Source organism: Pan paniscus, chromosome 13, assembly GCF_029289425.2.
Source record: "Pan paniscus chromosome 13, NHGRI_mPanPan1-v2.0_pri, whole genome shotgun sequence".
In the NCBI taxonomy this organism is placed as follows: Eukaryota; Metazoa; Chordata; class Mammalia; order Primates; family Hominidae; genus Pan; species Pan paniscus.
This window is the reverse complement of record NC_073262.2, coordinates 41,237,774-41,250,874: the sequence shown is the minus strand read 5'-3', so window position 1 is coordinate 41,250,874 and position 13,101 is coordinate 41,237,774. Positions and strand designations below refer to the sequence as shown.

At 38.7% G+C, this 13,101-nt stretch overlaps 1 protein-coding gene across 1 annotated transcript in view; it reads right to left on the bottom strand.

The window, feature by feature from the left end:
* Positions 1-12,796, bottom strand: part of NCKAP5 (NCK associated protein 5) — a 1,001,373-nt gene extending 988,577 nt beyond the window's left edge. Inside the window, exon 1 of the mRNA XM_055108553.2 lies at positions 12,320-12,796. The gene's annotated coding sequence lies outside the window, so the exon portion shown is untranslated. The remainder of the gene's footprint in view (positions 1-12,319) is intronic.
* Positions 12,797-13,101: the final 305 nt, after the last annotated feature.

Below are 13,101 nucleotides of genomic sequence, written 5' to 3'. Positions count from 1 at the left end.
TCTGAAGCTGTCTCCTTATCTGTGAATGTAAATATTTGTCCTGTCTGCCTCACGAGATTGTGGTAAAAACCAAAGAAGATATTCTAAGGAAGTGATTTGGACATTTCCTAAGACTAAATCAATTTAAGATAATTTTTGGCCAGATTATTAAATTACTTTGCATGGGTTGATGAAAAATCCACCTTACCAAGTTTTCCAAATGCTCTCTCTGAAAAAGCAAATAGTGTAATAATGTGGCTCTCAATATCTTTTTATCATTTGCCCAACTCTGTGGGTTATCAAGTGTACAAAAGTGTTGTAAGTGTGTATATGGCCTTTCTCCTTAACTCTCTAGAAGACTCAATTAACTAAAAATCTGTCTTCCCAGTGTCTACAATGCCCACTACTTCAGGTTTCCATATGTAAGAAATATATGGCTTATAACATATTTCTGGTTTGTACTGTAAATACATATATACATTTAACTTGAATTAGTAGATACAACTATGGCATTTTGATTTACAGCACCTAAGAGAGAGTATAAAGAATTTGATCACAATACCATTAGGTTGGTGGAAAAGTAATTGCGGTTTTGAAAGTAATTCAGTGAAAGTGGCCAAACCGCAATTACTTTTGCACCAACCTAATAATAATTCTGAAATTAAAAATATTTTCTGAATATTAAAATAATAGGTATTTATTAAAAATAATTTGGTTATGGCTATAGTTACTGCTGTAGGTACAGGCATACCATGGAGATATTGCAGGTTGGGCTCCTGACCACTGCAGTAAAGCGAATTTTGCAATAAAGGGAGTCACACAGATTTGTTGGTTTCCCAGTGCATATAGAAAGTGATGTTCACACTATGCTACAGTCTTTTCAGTGTGCAGTAGCATTATGTCTAAGAAACAATGTGTATATCTTAATTTAAAGATATTTGTTGCTTAAAAAAAATGCCGGTTATGAGCTGTCAGCACGTTGTAATCTTTTTGCTGGTGGAGCATCTTGCCTTTATGTGGATGCCCATGGATTAATCAGGGTGGCGCTTTCTGAAGGCTGGGACGGTGGTGCCAATTTGTTAAAATAAGAAAAAAATAAAGTTTGACATTGACTGACTTTTCATGGAAGTTTTCTCTGTAACATGCAATGCTGTTGGATAGTTGAAGTCAATCCTCTCAAACCCTGCTGCTACTTTATCAACTAAGTTTATGAATATTCTAATCCTTTGTTGTCATTTCAACAATGTTCACTGCATCTTCACCAGGAGTAGACACCATCTCCAGAAATCACTTTCTTGGCTCATCTGTAAGAAGCAACTCCTCACCTGTTAGAGTTTTAACATGAGATTGCAGCAATTCAGTCACATCTTCAGGCTCCACTTCTAATTCCAGTTCTCTTGCTCTTTCTACCATATCTGCAGTTATTTTCTCCTTGGAGTCTCAAACCCCTCAAAGTCATCCATGAAGGTGAAATCAACTTCTTCCAAACTCCTGTTAATGATGATATTTTGACCTCCTCCCACGAATCACAGAAGTTCTTATTGGCATCTAGAATGGTGAATTCTTTCCAGTAAGTTTTCAATTTACTTTGCCCAGATCCATCACAGGATCTGTAAGACTGTCAATGGCAGCTTTAGTCTTACAAATTGTATTTCTTAAATAATAAGACTAGAAAGTTTAAATTACTTCTTCATCCCTGGACTACTGAATGGATGTTGTGTTAACAGACATGAAAGCAACATTAATCTCCTTGTACAACTCCTTTGGAGCTCTTGGGTGACCAGGTTCACTGGTGATGAGCAGCAATATTTTGAAAGTAATCTTTTTTTTTTCTGAACAGGAGGTCTTAATTGTGGGCTTAAAATATTTAGTAAGTCATGCTATAAACAGATACACTGTCATTCAGGCTTCATTATTTTATTTCTAGAGCATAGGCAGGGTAGATTTAGCATAATTCGTAAGGACCCTAGAATTTTTGGAATATTAAATGAGCATTGGCTTCATCTTAAAGTGACTAGCTGCATTACATCCTAACAAGAGAGTCAGCCTGTCCTTCGAAGCTTTGAAGCCAGGCTTTGACTTCTCCTCTACAGCTTGAAAGTCCTAGATGATATCTTCTTCCAATATAAGGCTATTTCACCTAGATTGAAAATCTGTTCTCTTTTTTTTTTTTTTTTTTTTTAAGACAGAGTCTCGCTCTGTTGCCAGGCTGGAGTGCAGTGGTGCAATCTCGGCTCACTGCAACCTCCACCTCCTGGGTTCAAGCAATTCTACTGCCTCAGCCTCCGTAATAGCTGGGATTACAGGCGCACACCACCACACCCAGCTAATTCTTGTATTTTTAGTAGAGATGAGGTTTCACCATGTTGGCCAGGATGGTCTCAATCTCCTGACCTTGTGATCCACCTGCCTTGGCCTCCCAAAGTGCTGAGATTACATATGTGAGCCACCGCACCCAGCCGAAAATCTGTTATTTTGTATTGCCACCTTCACCACCTATCTTACCTAGATCTTCTAGATAACTTGCAACTTCTACATCAGTACTTTCTGCTTCACTTTGCACTTTTATGTTATAGGGATAGCTTCTTTCTTTAAACCTCATGAACCAACCTCTGCTAGCTTCAAACATTTCTTCCACAATTTTTTCATCCTCACCTCTGTCAGTTTCATAGAGTTGAAGAGAATTAAAGTCTTGTTCTAGATTAGGCTTTGGCTTAAGGAAATGTTATGGCTGGTTTGGTCTATCTTCAAGACCACTAAAACTTTCTCCATAACAGCAATGGAGCCTGTTTCACTTTTTGGTGTTATTTGTTGTCCACTGGAGTAACACTTTTAATTTTCTTCAAGAACATTTCCTTTGCATTCACAACGTGGCTAACTGGAGCAAGAGGCCTAGCTTTCAGGCTGTCTCAGCTTTCAACATGCCTTTTTCACTAAGCTTAATCATTTCTAGCTTTTAATGTTAAGTAAGAGATGCATAATTCTTCCTTTCACTTGAACACTTTACAGCCATTGTACTGTTATTAATTGGCCTAATTTCAATACTGTTGTGTCTCAGGGAAGTGGGAAATCCAAGGATAGGGAGAAAGATGGGAGAATGGCAGGTTGGTGGAACAGTCAGAACACACACATTTTAACTTCACCTCCTATATGGGCATAGTCTGTGATACCTCAAAACAATTGCAATAGTAAGATTAAAAATCACAGATCACAGATCACCAAAGCAGATATATAAATAGTAATAATTTAAAAGTCTGAAATATTGTGAGAATTACCAAGATGTGACACAGAAACACAAAATGATCACATGCTGTTGGGAAAATGGCGCTGATAGACTTGCTTAATGCAGGGTTGTCACAAGTCTTCAACTGGGAAAAAATCACAATATCCGTGATGTGCGATAAAGCAAAGCACAATAAAACAAAGTATCCCTGTGTTTATTGTGGGTAAAAACTGTTAACATTCATTTTCAAAATCACTATTTTTCAAAATCAGTATGTTAAATGGTAGTGTAATGTATTTCATCTTATGAATATAGCATTTTTGTTTATTTGATTCACAGTGGTTAATGGTAAATGGTGATTTGGTGAATGCTAAAGCTATGTTTTACTTATTATATGAATATGAATGTTTATTAATTAAAAACAAATTCAGCAATACAAAAATGTAAGATGAAAGTAAAAATTATCTTCTCATTTTAATGGAAGTACTTTCTAGCTTTTGTTTGTATGCAGATACATATATGTAGAGAAAGACATTTTTAAAATGAATTCCTAATTCACTTACTTTTAGCCTACATTTACCACTTACTATATCATAGTCATTATTTCAATCAACTAGATCTACATCCTTTTTTTGTTGTTGTTGTTGTTGTTGTTGTTGAGACTGAGTCTTTCTCTTGTCACCCAGACTGGAGTGCAGTGGCGCGATCTCGGCTCACTGCAACCTCTGCCTCCCAGGTTCAAGAGATTCTCCTGCCTCAGCCTCTCGAGTATCTGGGATTACAGGCAGCCACCACCATGCCCGGCTAATTTTTGTACTTTTAGTAGGGACGGGGTTTCAACATGTTGGCCAGGCTGGTCTCGAACTCCTGACCTCAGGTGATCCACCCACCTCGGCCTCCTGAAGTGCTGGGATTACAGGTGTGAGCCACCGTGCCCGGCCTTACATGAGTTTTTAATGGCTGCACACTATTCTATTCACTATTACTTATTTAACAGTCACCTACTGATGGACTTCAGATTATTTTCAATTTTTCACTAGTTTTTTATGTTTTACCATTAAAATAATGTTGTAATGAGTAATTTTACAATCACACATTATTTCCTTTGAATAGATTAAATTATAATAGATTAAAATATTCTAAATTATAATAGAATAGATGATAATGGAATCGATTTAAATACTCTAACATCAATTAGTAAAATGCTTTCCATAAAAGTCACACAAATTGGCACTCCACCATCAAATTATGAGACAGCCTGTCTCACAGCAACCCACCTCATATCTGGTCAGAGTATTACAGCAAGATGCAGAGAAAGATATAAAATAGTATAGCATATAAGTCTGAGAGAGAGGCAACTGTCAATCTTGTTGCAGGATCTGTAAAAACCAGGGCTAAAGAGGAAGGACTTGAACTATTTGGTAGAACTGAAATGGAGAGGCATGCAATCTTAATTTCCTTTAAAATTTGGCCAAAACCTAGCTTCTTCATAGTTTCTTGAAAATATGTGATTGCTGCTAATTTAAGATTGAAAGCCTGATTAACATTCAGTCTCTTACCTTCCCATATTCTACCAACTTAGCCCAATTACCTATTGTGCTAATACCTGCTTCTCTTTGAAATGTAAAATCACACTGAGACTAATGAAATGAGAACATGTTCCAAATATTGGATCATTTCCTGGTGATGATGTGACAATAGTGAACTCTGAAACTAGGGCTGATAACATCATCCTGAGTCATGGAAACTCTGAACATCAACCAGCCTCTCTCTTTCCTCTCATCCTTTATCCTCTTTCCACTCCATCTCTGCTGATTCAGCTTACAGGATGTCTGCTGTATCTGTCATACTCCCTCCACACCAACAAATTGGTTTGGGTCCTCCTCAATCTCTGGTAGGATCATTGCCGTAGTTTACTAACTGCATCCCCAGGTTGTTTTCCACTCAGACCTCGACAGGGCTGATTCCCTATCCTAACTAAAGCCCTTGCTGACTTTCTACTACAAACAGGACAAAGGTGATCCAAAGGTATGTTGGTCAAAGCAGAAGAGTAGAACTTACTTAAAATTTCATTTTCTTGATTTACAATTGTAAAATATTTGATATATGGCATATTGACATCTATTTACACCCTTGCCTTATGCCCCCAAATTGGTAAGGTTGACTGAACTCTAATGTGTCCAATTAACTAGTTTCCTTCAATAGCATTTTTAATCATGTTTATTGAGATATAATTTATATGTAATAAAATTTTCCTTTTCAAAGAGCACAATTCAGTAGGCTTTAATATATTCACAGAGTTGTACTATCAGCACCACTATCTAATTCCAGAACATTTTGTCAACCCCAAAAAGAAAGCCCATACCCGTTACCAGTTACTTCCCAGTATCCCTTTTCCCAGCCTCTAGAAACAATTGTCTACTTTATTTTTCTATGGATTTGCCTATTCTGAACATTTCACATGGAATTATACAATATGTGACCTCTTACATTTGGCTTTTTAAACTTAACATAATGTTTCCAAGGTTCATTCATGTGGTATATAAATCAGGGCTTCATTCCTTTATATGGCTAGATAATATTCTATTGTATGGATATACCACATTTCCTTTATCCATTTATCAAATGATTATCATTTGGGTTCTTTCCACTTCTGGGAAAGTATGCATAATGTTGCTATGAACATCCATGTACAAGTTTCATGTGGACATATATTTATTATTCTCTTGGAACTATATGTAGGAGTGGACCTGATGCATCATATGGAAACACTACGCTTAGCATTTTGAGGAACTGCCAAACTGTTTTAAAAGTGGCTACACAATTTACACAATTTTACATTCCCGCCAGCAATATATGAAGGTTCTAATTTCTTCATATCCTTGCTGATATTTCTTATTGTCCATCTTTTTTATCACAGCAATATTAGTGGGTGCAAAGTGGTATCTAATTTGGTTTTTGTTTGTGTTTCCCTAATAACTAATAATGTTGAGCATATTTTATGTATACTAGCCATTCACATATCTTCTTTTGAGAAATGAATATTTGAACTGTTTGCTTGTTTTTTTAACTGGTTTACTTGTCTTTTTATAGTTGAGTTATAAGCTTTCTCTAAATATTCTAGTTAAATAATATTCTTTTGTATTTTTATCCTACTTGGAGTTTATTGAGCTTCTTGGACATGTAGATGTATATCTTTCATCAAATGTGGCATGTTTTCAGCTGTTATTTCTTCAAATATTCTTTCTGCTCCTTCCTATCTTTCCTTTTTCTCAAACTCTCATAATGCGTATACTGGTATCCTCTTTCTCAAACTCTCATAGTGTGTATGTTGATATGAATGTCCCAGGGAAAAGCATCTTTGTACTTAAATTCTGAGTCAGATAAAATAAAGACAAGACCTGAGAGTGGGAGTTTGCAGGGAGCTAGCAGAAAGGTCAAATTATGACAATTCGGGGAGAATAAAGTTTTGTCCCTTCCAGTAGTTGCTAGGCTGGTTGAAATTCTATTTAACATTATAGTCATTAAACAGTGATATTTGGTAATAGTAGTGACCTAGTAGTGACTAGGCTACTGGTTTGCACAACTACTATAATCACATATTCGTTTTCAAGCTGGGAAGAGGGGAATGAAAATAGGGCAAGTTAAATGCCACACAGCTCACTGTTCTTGCTGAGATTCAGCTAATCGTTCCCCGGAATAAATGCTCCTCAGATTGTTGCAAGCCTTTCTTTAATTTCCTGAGTTCTAGAAACATTGATTTTGGCCATTTTTGTCAGTGCTTTCTTGCTTTTTTGGAGAAGTAGATTTTCAGAGGTCTTTACTCCACCATTTCAGTAGTACTTCTTTTCCCCCCTATCATTCTTAGACACTAGAAATGGGGTTTAAGTGGTTTATTTTATCATGTATATTGTTGTCAGGTAAAATTTCTTGGGTGCTCCACCACTTGCCAGGTCCTCTTTCTTCAAAGGTATCTTTTTGAGTCCTCTAAAACTTAAAATATAAAATTAATTCTCAACTTATTTTTTATTATCAAAAAGTCACTACTATTACCAAATATCACTGTTCAATGACTATAATGTTACATAGAATTTCAACCTGACAGAATCCAAAGACTTGAAAATTTTAACCAAACATATGGCATGGGTGGAGCGTTGTCCAATTACGAGAGAAATATTCTATTATCTAAGATTTTTGTCCTAACAGCAAAAATTACTACCTTGTGTATACCTTCTTTATACTCTTCATCCCTGCAGAATTAGTTTTCTCCTATTTCTTCGAAACACTTATCTACAGACCCACAGATTTAGTGCTGATATTCAGCAACCTTCAGCAATGATCCAGAGATCTGTATGGATATCTCAGTCCAGATGAACAGACTGCACACAAAGTAGATTAATGCAATAGATTAACCAGCCACTAGGATGAAAACAAAACAGAAGATTCCTCAGTGAATGTACAATAACCAGAAAGGTAAATTGTATGTGGGATTATAATTGGAGGTTAAGAGCTAAAACATGGATTTTAGAAAGTCATGGTATCAAATATGGCTCCACCCCTTACCAGCTCTGTGACTTGGGGAAGCCGCTTTACTAGGTAAAGCCTCTATTTCCTCTCTGCAAATAGAGGTAATGTCTGCTGCATCAGGATTTTGTGCAGAATAAATGGGATAATGCATGTGTAGCATACAGTGTAGTGCAGGGCTTATAATAAGCCCTCAGTAAATCATAGTGTTAGCTAGTAACCTGAATACTCCCATCCCTGAGCACACTGATTAACTTCAGCTATATGAATATATTTCAGTTTTGAAAAAGAAGGTATGTTTCAAAGGTGAGATTATTGCCTATAAGTAGTCTCCATTTCCCACCTCAGAGATCTTTCTCAGGCTAACTCATACACATGAATCTCCCTTGTGTGTACTACATGCTACCTTATTATAAACCACAGACTTCGAGAAAACGTATATTCCATTCATGCATGCATAAATATAGCATCAACATTGATTGTGCATCTGGTGGCAGGCACTAATCTCAGCACTGGTGTAGGGTGATGAACAAGGTCCCTACCCTCATGGGGATAACCTTCCAGTAGATGATGCAGGCAGATTATAGGGACTCCATTTCATCATTAGAGACTCAAAAACCTAAGCTTTTAAGCCAAATATTTCACTAACTCCCTCATAGCTTGAGCTCTGTTGCTATTCATATTTCATCCAGGAGGCCCCCTATAGTGGGATTTGAAAGTCAGAGTGAAAATCAGGAGTTAGGTGCTCAGTTTCTGCTGTTCCTGCCAGAGGTGTCAGGTTATCTGCAACATCTGTAGCAAAGGCCCTAATATCCTATCTCTAGCTTCACTTGTTTCAAGAAACAAAGATGCGGCCAGGCGCAGTGGCTCACGCCTGTAATCCCAGCACTTTGGGAGGCTGAGGAGGGTGGATCACGAGGTCAGGAGATCGACACCGTCCTGGCCAACATGGTGAAACCCCATCTCTACTAAAAATACAAAAAATTAGCTGGGCGTGGTGGCAGGTGCCTGTAGTCCCAGCTACTCGGGAGGCCGAGGCAGGGGAATGGCGAGAACCCAGGAGGCGGAGTTTGCAGCGAGCCAAGATCGTGCCATTGCACTCCAGCCTGGGCAACAGAGCAAGACTCCGTCTCAAAAAAAAAAAAAAAAAAAGAAAGAAACAAAGATGCTTGTTTTGGTGGAGGAGATGAGAGCAGAGGCAATGTGATCCTGGAGGTAGTGGTGGTGGCATTAGTGCAACAGTGTGAATATCTGTCCCCTCCAAAACTCATATCGAAATAAACTCTTCAAAGTGGCTGTATTAAAAGGTGGAGCCTTTAAGAGGTGATTGAGTGATGAAGGTTCTGCCCTCATAAATGGATCAATTAATTCATGGATTAGTGGGTTAATTGGTTAATGGATTAATGGGTTATCATGAAAGTAGGACTGGTGGTTTTATAAGAAGAGGAGGAGAGACTTGAGCTCGCATGTTCAGGCCCCTCACTGTGTGATGCTCCACACCACCTCAGGACTCTGCAGAGTCTCCCCAGCAAAAGGCTGTCATCAGAGGCAGCCCCTCAACCTTGGACTTCCCAGACTCCATAACTATAAGGAATTTATAAATAAATCTATTTTATTTATAAATTACCCAGTTTCAGGTATTCTGGTATACACAACAACAACAACACAACAACAAAATGGACTGAGACTATCAGCTTCCTGATATCCAGCTTTGTGATAGTGACAGAGACATAATTGTAAACATGCTGCCATGCCCTGTGCATTACTCTCAGAAGTTCTGCCTGCTCCCCGATTCCTTCTACAAGATTTTATATGCCTGCTCAAACCAGTACAAAATTCCTTTCTGCTTAAACTAGCTGAAATAGATGGTGCTGTTACTGAATCCTGACCAAAACAGAGAAACAAATAAGAAGGAGATAAACAAATAAATAAACACGATAGATATTGATTGCAATAAATGCTATGAAGAAAGAGTGATGAAAGATGAGGAAAGATTTTTCAGATGGACTTCTTTAAAAAGCTCCTTTGACAAAATGAATTTAAACAGAGACCTAAAGGAAAGGAGGAGCTAAGAGAAGAGTCAGGGAAAAAGACTTCTAGGTAAAGCAAACATCAGCAGCAAAGGCCCAAAGATGGGGAAGGGTTTGTTGATTTGACTCATAAGAGAGGAGAGCATCTTTGGAAATTTGGGACAAATGGCCCACGATGAGGCTAGAAAACTATGCAAGGACCAGAACTTCTCAAAGTGTGGTCCAGGAACTGGTGCAAGTCTGTAAACTATTTGTTGCTGATCTGTGATAAGCACAAAAATTAAGAATAAATATTTAGAAGTTTTATAGCAATATGATATCACCATAACATTCATGCAACATTTCTATTATATTTAAAGAAACTATCAGTGCATAACGGATTAGAAATTTAAAACACAAAACAGGTTCTTCACCACAGATAGTTTGAGAAGCATTGTTCTATATGTTTAGCCTCTCAAACTTTTCCTTTAAAGAACCCAATAGTAAATGTTTTAGGCTTTTCAGGGCCATAGAGTCTCTGTTGCAACTACTCAGCCCTGCCGTGGTAACACAAAAGCAGCCATAGATAATATATGAACAAATGGGTGTGGCTCTGTTTCCATAAAACTTTATTTACAAAAAAACACATGGTGGCAGATTTGGGCCTGTGATCTGTAGTTTGTCAACCCCTGTTCTAGGCCACAGGAAGGAGATTGGACTTGACTTTAAAGCCAACAAAACCACCTGATTAACTGAGGCCATCCTTTACTCTTGATCACCCCTCATTACTGCCTACACATATTCATAAAGTCTTTGTGTGACTGACTCAAAATCAGAAAGGACCTTGGAACTCCTCTCAGCTCTAATTCCATGTTCCTCTCATAGCAATCTTGTAAGTGAAGTTCCTGCTTACAGGACTTGTGTCCAAAGGCAGAGTCCATTTTGTCTCTTACCTGCATCCCCCAAAATGATGATGACACCGTATACTCTGCATTAACCTGATGAGCCACTCAGAGCCCCACATGAGGTCACAGCCTTATGTTCTCCAGGACCTGGCCAATCAATCACAGGTTCATATAGTCCTCTGAGTCATTAAGTCACCTCCACTGCCCCGTTTTCAGAGGTGTGCCATCCCGCTTTTCTTTTTCTGTAAAGCTGTGCTTTTGTCCAAGTGAACCTCTGTGGCCATGGTACACCTCTGATGCTGTTATGTCTGAAATAGTTGCATTGGACAGGCAGCACAACACATATATAACCTTGTTTTTCTCTGGGCTCAAACACAGCCACAGGCAGGAAAGCTTTCTACGTTCACACATGTCTCTGTTGCATGGCACCCATTTCATAAACACAGCCCACCAAGCACACAGCAGAAAGCCTATTCCCTCCCACTCTGGAGCATATACTACTGTGTGTGTGAGGAGGTGGACTCTTCCCAGCAGGTCTCTCACACAGAGGGTACAGAGCTGAGGTAGCTCTTTCTGAAATCTCTTTTATTTAAGGTTTCTTTCATTGACTCAGGACAAACTTAATGGGTAAAACTTTGCTGTTGCAAGTTTCCTTAAAATATCCCCTTCTGGGCCTACCACCGTTTATCTTGGCAGCAGGTAGCTTGGAGAATTTTGGAAAGTCTCAGCTTGGCATAGCCTCAGAGCTACTGGCACATTAAAGATTAATAAAGCACATTTAACTGAGCTCAGGACGCTGCAATGTGATCCTTCACGGTGAAATGTGCAAGATTCTTTGTTTGCAATGAACAAAATTGGAGCCAGAAAGGGCCTACCATGACAAGCTAAGATAGGGAACAATCAGGAACTTTGTATGTCTTTCATTGATCAATTGATGGTTAGGAATCAATGCCCCTGCTCAGCCATACTCCAACTTAGCATTCTTAGGAATTTAAGATAGGTGTCTGAGTATGATCCAAGAGCTGGGTATTTACTGAACTTGCAGCACCACAGAAATCATGCAACTGCACCTGCCTCCTTAAAATATTAGAAAGGGATGATTCAGAGCAAATTCCCAAGTTAGCAGCTTCTCCAGTGAATATCAGAATAAAGCAAGGCATTTCCAAATATTTTGACTTTGCTTTAGTAAACCAGAATGCCTGGATCTGGCTGAATATTAACCCAGGAAGAGGGAAAAAAGAAAAAAAAAAAACACGATTGACATGCATAGTGTGCGGCTGGCTGAGGAATGAATCAGACAACATGAAAATTAAAATAAAAATTAATCAGGCATGTACATCATAACTGTTGGTTCCAAGGAGGAATTAATTTCCAGGCACCTGGATACACAGCAGCAAGTACTAGGCTAGGTCAGCAAAGGCAAACATTTAAAAATGTACCATCCTGAATTCTGGAAAGGCACTCGCAGACACCACGTGCCATGTAATGCCCTGTGTCTATTTACACAGTGAGTGTGATCCCTTCATGTCCTCCAGAAAAATCACAGGCACACTCTGCACGCTGCAAATCAGAGCTCCAGACCAGAGCACTTAACACATTGGGTGCTTTCCTCTATACCAACATCAACATTCAAGGAAAAAAAAAAAAAAAAGAAGAAGAAGAGAAAATTCTGTCCTTACCGAGAAGGCATAGCAGACAGGGACGCTGAATGTTTCACTTTAGCCCACTCATTGCTTTCTCTTTCATTCGATCAATGTTCTAATGCTATTGAGGAGAGTTCCTGGGGTTTTCGGATCTTCCTTCAAGAGTTTTAATCACTGGTTTCCCCAGGCCGGGTTTAACAAACACCGCTGTGTTCTGTCAACATTTGTATGCCGCACCACATTGGGCAACCAGCCAACACACAGAGTTTCAAGAGGCAAGGAGAGAAAACTGACACCCTAACAAACATGCTTCCCTCTTTTGTGTCCTGTAAGGTGGTGCTCAAAGTGTCATCTTTGATTCTGACGGGGGCTAAAGATAGCCTCTTTTTATGACTTTCTCTACTGCCCCCGAACGAATGCCTTGCTGGGCTGCTGGAGCTGGGTTCCGCAAAGTTTGTTTTTTGTCTCACTGCCCTGAAGTTCGCCGCACAATCGCATGGTTTGCCTCTCCACCAGCTGCACTTTAAATGTATTTTAATTGGCTGGAATGTCGAAAGAATCCATTTGGCAGTCGTTTACATGTGAAGCACGCCCAGGGCAGCTGAAAGAGGCCCCAGAAGCAGCCGATTACTTCATCAAAAGCTGCAGTTTGAATACCATTGACTCCTACATAACTACAGTGAACTCAATTCTATAGGCAAGAAGGAGTAATTAATAATTTGCTGAGAAAATTCTTCATTCATCTAAATGTCAAAAAAGCAAAGGAAAAAAAATCCCTGCAGACACAACAGTTCTTCTGAAAGGCTTGATTTATAGCC